General features: G+C 36.0%; 1 long non-coding RNA gene across 1 annotated transcript; it reads right to left on the reverse strand.

The window, feature by feature from the left end:
* Positions 1 to 4,650: 4,650 nt before the first annotated feature.
* Positions 4,651 to 7,073, reverse strand: LOC103430908 (uncharacterized). The gene is made up of 3 exons (XR_528809.4): positions 6,581 to 7,073; positions 6,377 to 6,469; positions 4,651 to 4,849 (listed from the first exon to the last, which is right to left on the reverse strand). It is a non-coding gene; the product is annotated as an uncharacterized lncRNA (long non-coding RNA).
* Positions 7,074 to 9,884: the final 2,811 nt, after the last annotated feature.

The raw sequence follows: 9,884 nt of genomic DNA on the forward strand, positions 1-9,884 counted from the left end.
ACAGATGTATTCGAGAGTCAAGATGATTCCTTCTGGTCTGTTAGTTTGAATGGAAATTCACTTATGGAAGTCATCTCCAAGTTATCTAGATATGTTTCTCTTCTTTTCTTCCAAAATTAAGTTCGTTTAACTGTGAATCATGTTAACAGTCACTATCAGAAACGGGATCATTACACATAAAAGTACAGTTTGAAATGGCTGAATGTTCACGTCTTTTCTGCTACCTTGTGTGAATCGATTTTTGGCTTGGCTATTTTTTATCATAAATTTTGCTTCCTGGGATATATCATATATGGTTTGTCCTTCTCCTTCCCTAACTGAACCTGATTTTTAAATACGTTAATTTTTCTTTGGTAGAGCTTTTCTTGCTTTTGGGGCAAGGCCAGGATGCTTGGATACGTGATGTTATTGTGAATAAAATATATTGACAATGAATACATCAAACATGTTTTTAAGGTAAGAATCAATAAATAGTTTGATGCATATATCCAGCAAAGGCTTTCAGGGCATTCCTGAAAGTGTTGTATTGAAGCAATGAAAACTAGAAAGATGTGAGAAAGATGTGCGTACTGTGTATTTAGCAAATTCTCTATTAGATTGAGCTGTGAATCAATGTTTTCATATGAGCATAGAATTTGTCTTTGTTACGGGTGACTTCAAAAGCTGTGATAGGTGTGTTCTGTTGATTCTTTTGTATGAGTTTATTTGTTTTTGCCGTAATGTTTGTTAACCGTATGGAGGCTGAAGACATAAGATAAAATGGGTTTGGAAGTTGGGATACTACAAATGGAAGTTTTGTTTTATAAGTGGTCCTTGGTTTTTTTATCAGCTATTTTTCAATTAAAATGTCCAGGAAAATTTGAGTTATGTTCTTAGAGCAAGTTCACCCCTAAAAAAATGCGCTAGCATTTAGCCCATTTAATCCACTCAGTGAATAGTGAGACCCCAATAGGCCAAATTCATCTTCATCCCTAAAAAATGTGCAGGCACAAAGTCCAAAAAATGTGTTGGTACTAATGGTCTTCAACCCTACAAAATGCGCTGGCATCTAGTCCATTTAAAATATTATTAAGTTTTTTATAAAATAATAAATAAATAAATAATTTTAATTTTGGTTAAGATTTTTAGCCAATCTCGTCACGTTATGTGTCATTATCATAATAAAATTACGTAAACTCATAAAAAAAACTTAAAAAAACACACTAAATAAAATTACGTAAACTCATAAATAAACTTAAAAAAAAACACACTAAATAAACTAAGAACTTTATTGTTCCACCACAAGCTCCTTTTAATTTCCTTTTAATTATGTTGACCTTGTTGCAATTCCCATTGGTGCTCAATCAAGTCACTTTGACAAGTACAGTGCCAGTATGGCTCTTGCAATGAAATGTATCATTCAACGATCAATTGATTGCAACGTCCATCCCGTTCCAATGGCTCGTGTTGCATGGGATCTTCGGTGCCGTCATGAGCACAAGAGATACGTGTTTTTTAGTTGTTCATTGTGTCTTGCTCGTATTCGTCAACGACATCATAATCATACTCATCTTCCACAATCATGTTGTGGAGAATGATACACGTCATCATGATGGATCGAAGTGCCTCGACATCAAATATTCTGGCCGCTGACTTGACAATCGCCCAACGAGCTTGCAGGATACCAAAACAACGTTCCACATCCTTCCTACACCCCTCTTGACATTTTGCGCAGTGTTTTTCTTTTTCACTTTGTGGATGTGGGACTTTTTTGACAAACGTTGTCCACCTTGGTAAATGTCGCCTGCAAGGTAGTACGACATTTCGTATGTATGGCCATTGACTGAATATGTGACTCTGGGTGCTTTTCCTTGTAGCACTTCGTCGAAGACTGGAGATTGAGCAAGGACATGTAGGTCATTTTGAGCTCCTAGAACACCAAAAAATGCATGTTAAATCCATGTATCAAATGAAGCCACCGCTTCCAAAATGATACTTTTGGCTCATTTTCTGTTGCCATACGCTCATTGCCACGCACTTGGACAATTTTTCCAGGTCCAGTGCATGCAGTCGATGCTTCCAATCATGCCAGGGAAGCCTCGCATCTTACCCTTCCTCAGTAACCTTCGCAGATCCCTTGGTGTCAGTTAGTTTCCAAAGGTACTCCTTCGTATAGAGGGCTTTGATTGTGGAGCAAAACCGCATCAGAGACTTTAGAACAGTTGATTTTCCCATCCTCCTTATCTCATCCACTTGATCTGTAGATGCTCCATATGCAAGCATCCACAAGGCAACATTAACTTTTTGCTCGAGAAGAAGACCTAGAACATGAAAAGCATCATTTTTTGCACAAAGTATTGATCATGGTTGCAAATAGCACTCATGATTTTGTTGAACAAACTTCGTTGCATTCTAAAATGACGTCTAAAAACATGATCAGGGAATACACAGTTGGGATAAAATAATCTTCCAAGAGATTTGTACCTCGTTTTTCCCTCTTTCTATAGAAGTTTGCAGCAAGTCTGGGTTTGGATATCTAACCCACATCTTCCATGACATGGCGGGAATGTGAGGCCCTCTGCCTTCTATGGTCATCATCCTCATCCTCCTCCATTGCGAAAGCCTCATCTCACCAATTCTTCCTGTTGTGCTAACAATCTTTTATGTTGCTCCTCAAACTGTTTATACACTCTCCTTGAAGAAGACATTGTAAGAACTCAAGATTTGAAAATGATGAAAATGGATGTAGGGATATAGGGTTTATATGGACAAAAAAAGAAAGGATGAGGTTCTTGGTATTTTTTTCACACAAAAAGTATATGAAAGCTTTGGTAGAAAGTGTTGAAAATGTTGAAATATGGTGCAAGGTGGAGGATGAGGCTTATGTATTTATAGGAAGAAATTTTTTTTTTTAATTTTTTATGTATTTTTAACAATTTTTAATAAATTATGTATTTATAGGAAGAATTTTTTTAAAAATTTTTTCTGTATTTTTTAACAATTTTTAATAAATTTTAATTTAGGTAATTAATATGGACAGTTAGATTTGAAAAATAATCAAATCCAACAGCCTATACATTGACACGTGGTCAACGGTCATAATTCTGACCGTTGTGCCTTTTTTTTTTTAACTTTTGGGGAAAAAACGTGGACCAATGATCTCTGGATCGGACGGTCCAGATCAAGCCATGTAACTAGCCGTTGGATGTCAAATTCAAAATTTTTTTACTGTTGGAAATCCAACGGTCCAGAAAACTAGTCGTTGGAAATGCAACGGCCCAAGACGGGCCACATGGCCTCCCATCAGTTCGGTTTAGTACGCGTGGGCAAGCGGGCCAGCCTCTGATTTCTTGTCGGCGCTTGGCGCAAATTTTTTTTTTAAATGGCCTTTGACGTCACGCTGGCGTCAACATGATGTCAGATGGGCCTGTCGATTTTGGGCTGGTCTGGAGACTAGCTTGGGTTGGGTGCCGTCCTATCCACATGGGCTGGAGGGGATTGACTGGTGCCGGGCCAAAAATGGTGCTGGGTGCCGGCCTAATAGTCCCCGGTGGACTTGCCCTTTTTACTCTAAGTTTGAGGCATAACTATTTAGATTTACAGACTCCAGGGATGATTTTAGTATTATCATGTGCAATTTTTCTTTGTTTTAGTTTGGATATTTCTAATGATCAGTTTGTTTAAAATGCAGATGATGGTCTTCCAGCATGAGCTGAACCATGTAAGGTTTTCTCTAGTTCATTGTATTTTGCATCTAATGATGGATTCCCATGAGAGATTCATGTGATGATGTTATGTCGGGGTTTTTTTATTTTTTGAACAAATTAATCATTTTATAGTAGCTTTTACATTCCGAATTCATATATTGAACACAATTGAAGATTTGCAGTGCAATGTCAGGCTATTTAGTATAAGCTATACTCTCCTATGTTAGAGACTTCAGCAGCGGTAATGACTTAAACAGGATGCACCAACAAGCTGTAGGGGTGGTGTTCCTTGAACCAGAGGTAATGACTTCCCCGTGGATAATATGTAGCGTATTAGCAGCAGCTCATTCGATCTATTTGAAGTTGTATCCAACAAGCCAGAGGGGCCAAAGCAGCGTTGTCTCATTTTGATACGTTTACAACTTCCGAGTATTTCATTTTTCTTCCCTTCTCACAAGCCGGCTTCTTGTTGACGTTAATCCTTCAGGTTTCGTTTTGCTTTTAGGTCTATGTACCCTCTTATTCCGATTGATGGTAGAGCGATGGGCGGGGACTTTGGTAGAGAAATAGATGGGGTTGGGGTTTTATGTTCTTCTAGGGCAAAAGCTGAAGGGGATTCTTGAAGAAATAAGGTACCTACTGTTGGATAACTTGTTTTGAAAAAGAAATTTTGTTGGATCTAAGAACACCAATGCCCTTGTATATGTTCTTAATTTAGCTAACACCAACCTTAATTCAATGGATGCACATACAAAATGCCTTGAAATGAGCATTTTACATTTATATTGTTGACCGAAAACCCTTCAATAGACTATTTTACATCTTTAGAATGTGGGCCTGTGAGAGGGGAATTAGATGATACTAGTAAATTTTAGCCGCACGTTGTTGCAGGAGCGAAAATATAACTATAGACTACGTTTTTAACATGTAAATATGCAGAGTGTTATAAATACTAAACAGAAAATGGAATAAATAATTTTACAAAGCTATCTAAGTTTATATAATTTACAGAAAAGACATTATCAAACACCTTATCAACTATTTACACAGAAAAAATGTGAACCAATACTTGTTTGTTTTAGATACACAGACTTTAATTATGACAACATTTTTATATGCCACCAATTGATCAAACCGAGTTGGACCTTCGTCTTCCATTTAATCTATACAAACGAAATACAAATTTTAAAATTTATAAACGGCCACAGGATCAACTTGTTGGAAACTGGAATTAACTTAAACGTAAAAGGATGCTTGAACAAATCTATTTCACGGTGCTTGAACACTGCAAGTTTTTTCTCTTGTTATCAACTGAAAACAAAGCTTACAACTTAAATAGAAAAGAACAATCTACTGCTGCAAGCAACATAACGTCCACTTTGCAGATTTTTGTGGAACCACTTTACAGGTTTTGCGGAACTAGTTTAAAATTCAAATCTTTAAGCACCTGATGATCAGATTTACTGGAAATTCAAAACTTCAATATGTATCTCTCCTTACCACAGATATGTAGTTTTAAAAATAAAACCAAAAGGATTCATTCCAATTAACATATACTTTAAAACTACCATAGTAATATTGATTAATTAAACTACTTTTTAACTATACCCAGCAAGGTAACTTTTGGGTTTGACAAAAATTTTAAACCTACGAATGGATATATCAAAATGAATTTGAAAGTATGATAAAAGTCCCTATGACAGTATCAAAGCAACTATAATCACAAAGAAGTTGAGAGATTACTTTCTGATTATGAAAACAACTACTGGATTTATCCATACACACTACACCATCTCTATAATTAACAGCTTCAACTAATCTGTAGAGTTGTTAGAGATACTTCATTATCGTACTGCCCTAAAAATGGACAATTTGAGCAAGAAAGACTTCCTCACAAAATTTAACAAACATAGACCCATATCAACCATTCAAAAACAATCTAGTCTAATAGGCGCCTATATTCGTCTTCCCAAGTAACTTCAGTAAGTTTGCATGCATGAAAAGATCATAAGCAATAATCTAATAACCATAGGTGCACTTCTCCCTATAATTTAACAGGTTTAAGTGATCAAATCTTCCAAGTTACCTTCCACTTTGAATTAATCAAAATAATTCAGTAATATCCATCAGTGACACACCACAAAATTGCAAACAGTAATCAGTCTGCTTAACTGAAAAGCAAGAGGTGCAAATTTCAGAAAGGAAACAAATAATCCTAACAGTTAAGAAATGTAGATACATTAAACCATGACACAACCTTATATTATTTAATAAGTCAACTATATATCATCCATATAATATTTGAAAAGGCTTTCAAAATCATCACAAAAAAAGTAGAACACAAATAAATGTTTCCACATCAAACTATCAAATTTAACCACAAATCCGAGAAAATAACACATATTACACAAAACATGCTAATTATATCTTCCACATGATCAAATTATACAATTGGGTACTTTCAATTTCAATTCTATAAAAAAAAATTGAAAATCACATTTAAAATTAATGTTTTTCTCTCTTCCTCTCCCTGTTCGTGTTCCCTCTGTGGGATTAAAGCAAACCACGCAAAGCTTCCCAAAATTCCAGTTATTTTTCTCATCTCTTCCCAAAGATTACACATGCATTTTAATCCAACAATCATAAATGAATGTTCAAATTGGGAAAAAACATGAGGACAGAAAACATACCCAAAAGTAGCAGCACCGTTCCAGCTGCTGTCAAATCTCATATTCATCAACTGAGAAAGCAAAACGCAGAATACCGTTTTAGCCTGGAAATCCCTAAAAAAACACCACAACTCACCAGAAAACCAAACCGTTAGGGTTTTGTCCAAATTAACAAAAATCCAAAACAAAAACTATAATTCTTCAGAGCTGGATGAGAGACTAAACCTTTGATGTGGAGGCAGTCCAACAGTAGCATAAGCAACAGCTGCAGCAGCCGCATCTTGCTTGGGGACCTCATGAATACATTTAGGACAGAAAATAAACGTTTATGTTAATCCTGTACTAATCAGCTAAATTTCGCAGTAAGCACAATATTCAAGACTGCTTCAGCTGAAAGAAAGAAAAAAAGTCTCTAGAAGGGCCCAGATGATGAGGAATCCGGAGCTACAAACAAAATCCCCAAAATCGTTTCGTCGTTTTTAGCAAGAAAGAGAGAGAGGGACAGAGAAATCCAAATCCAAAAAAAATAATGAAATTTTTTCTAATCTTCCCGCCAACCCTCAAAAGAGAGGCTCGAAACCCAACGGATCGCAGCCATAAACAGACAAGAAAAAACAATGAAAATGAGGAGAAAGAGAGAGAGAGATGTGAGGGATGAGAGATGAGAGAGAGAGAGAGGGCGGGGGGGGGGAGACCCGGCTTCTCTGCCTCCCAGTTTCCATGACCATACATTACCATCTCCTTTTATTTGCAGTGGACGGTTAAGTCACATAAATATTTTATATTAATTTTTTTATAAAAATAATAAGATAAAAAGTAATAATGATATAAAATATTGACGTGACTTAATTATAACCGTACAAATAAGAGAGGATGAGAGTGTATGGAAACTGAGAGTGTTGAGAAGCCAGGTCCCATTACTTAATGCCTTTCATTGTACAAAGCAGGCAATGCGAACCGAATCCAAAGCTGATGAGAGACGTGAGGCTGGGAAGGACAAAACGAACTTCTTACTGTAGCAAAGTATAAACAGTACAAGGACCAAAGTAGAAACTAAGCGCATACCCGTCCTTTCACTGTTAATGAACAGTACACTCTCTCGCATGATGAACAGTATTTTTTGCTGAATTTTAGTAGATATAAATTTGTTGATAAATTCTCGTCTCATAAAAATGTTCGGACCATGAGTTAGCACGTCCCGCATTCAATCGAAAGATGCAGTTAATTCATTAGCTGTGGGTTGATATATTCGAGCAACAATTTTCTTCGTAGCGAATTTATATTCATTGTTAAGCCTATGAAATTTTGCATTCTTGCGCTCATTCATTAAGAGAAAAAGCCAAGGACATGCATATAAGAAAGGTATGGACCAGAAAGGGTTTAAGATTATACTTTTTTATTTTTTTTATTTTTTTTTATTTTGAGGGATCAAGAATGGTTTTGGCTATGTGTGAATTTTTTTTATAAGCTGACATTTATAAAATTAGGGGCTAAAATTTGGCCATATATGATAAAAACTCAAGATTGTTGCAATCCTAACAGAGAGTTTCTTGATTAAGTTGTAATATCTAAAATATAAGGAATTTAGCTTCCTAGATAACATTACATCAAATCTCTCTTTCTCTGTGTGCCGCATCTCTCTCTCCCACTCTAATTCTTTAGTGTCATACAAGCATGCATACATACATACATACATATATATATATATATATATATATATATATATATATAAACATATATATATTGTTATTAGTGCTTAAAAAATCTCATTCTACACTTCTCACAAGCGTATTTTCTTTCTAATTATAGAAAGTTTGGAGTTCAAAATGAGATATGTGGAGTGTTAATAGCTATATATATATATGAAGTTGTTATTAGCACTTCAAAAATCTCATTCTACACGCCTCATAAATAAAACTTTTGGAGTGCTAATAACAGCTATATATATATATATTTGTATGTATATTTAAATAAAAACTTATCTGCACCTACAGTTTATGTTGGCTTGCTTTGGTTGGGTAGAGAAGAAAGGTGAGAGGAAGAGGCATAAGGTTCAAAAGATGAGCTTTTGTCGGCGGCGAGGAGGGAGAAGATTTGCCGGTGACTAGGTGGTCACGGGGTTGGGTGGGTGTAAAGGAACGGTGGCCGGTGGGTTTATCTGTATTTTTCTGTTACTTTCGTATAAACCTAACAGCCTCAAAAGTGTAAAAAATTATGCTAAGGAGATTTTCGCACAACATAATTAAACTCGATTTTTTAATTATTAGAGGTATTATGCTCGAATATCGTTAATGGTGAGTTTGAAATTAATTTGTTTTCTCAAATTTTAGTGTAAATATATTAATGTAGCCAACAAGTTTGAGAGGCTTGCGTAAGACAAATACGTCAAGGTGGTGTTGTCACAAATTTATTACGATCTCACGGGTGTTTCATGACACCCCGACCGGAATCAAGGCATGATGGCCGTCACGTGAATGTGACATAACCAAAGGTGCAAATGATGTAAGAAAAATATGAATAAATTAAAACCGACACTAGAACTTAATTAACTAATAAGGTGAGTGCGCAGTAGTGGTTACAACCCAAAAACTACAAATATTTAGAGCATAGATAACATAAAGGTAAAGCAGTCGAACGAGAGAAGTACTTATTACACAACTAGAGACAAGTTCCTACATTAAAATGGAGATATGTCGGGTAATCCTTGAGTGCCACAGAGTAGGTCAGCTATCTAGGACCTAGAGCGGCGAAAAATAGAAGGGCGAGGTTTATAAAATTCATTTATTTTACAAACATAATAACCCCTTGTTGTAAAACACATATAGTTTCCAGAAAATCATACTATGTATAAGTATGAAATCAAATGCATGCCAACAGTAAATCTAGAAGTATGCCACATCACAATAACTCAACAGCAATATAAATATAATCATGTGCTCAACAAGCTATACTAGCACGCAAGTCGAAGTCACCTAATGTGACCTGTACGACTGCACTTATTGCTCATCCATATATGCTAACACATGAGTCGGAGTCACCTAATGTGACCTGTACGACAGGGCTAGGTGTAATAATATATGCTCTAGTGCTACGATCATGTGAAGGCTAGCGCTATGCGCGTCACCTACAAGTCGGAGTCACCTAATGCGACTTGTACAACAGGGCTAGCACCTACTTGGATCCAAGGCAAGCTTGCAATGCAAGGTGAACATCACATAAAAGACTGACCTTGGCCCGGGGCGGGAGCATTAACATTGGGTGTAGCAATGATGAGCCACTGTATGAAAATGAGCATGCCATAGCTCAAACATTCCAAACAACACAATAAACTCACCTGAACTCACCTGCAAGTCCCGTAGAATTACTTAGCATTTCATAATAACATAGTTGTAGACATCAAAATTTCGGTGAAATAAATGTTGACCAATAGTTACAATTTCAACGCTCACGTGCCACATAAATTTTACATGTAGTGTGTGACTAAACGAAAAATCAAAATAAATCGGAAAAGTCATCAAGCATGACATGT

Source organism: Malus domestica, chromosome 16 (genome assembly GCF_042453785.1).
Source record: "Malus domestica chromosome 16, GDT2T_hap1".
Taxonomy (NCBI): domain Eukaryota; kingdom Viridiplantae; phylum Streptophyta; class Magnoliopsida; order Rosales; family Rosaceae; genus Malus; species Malus domestica.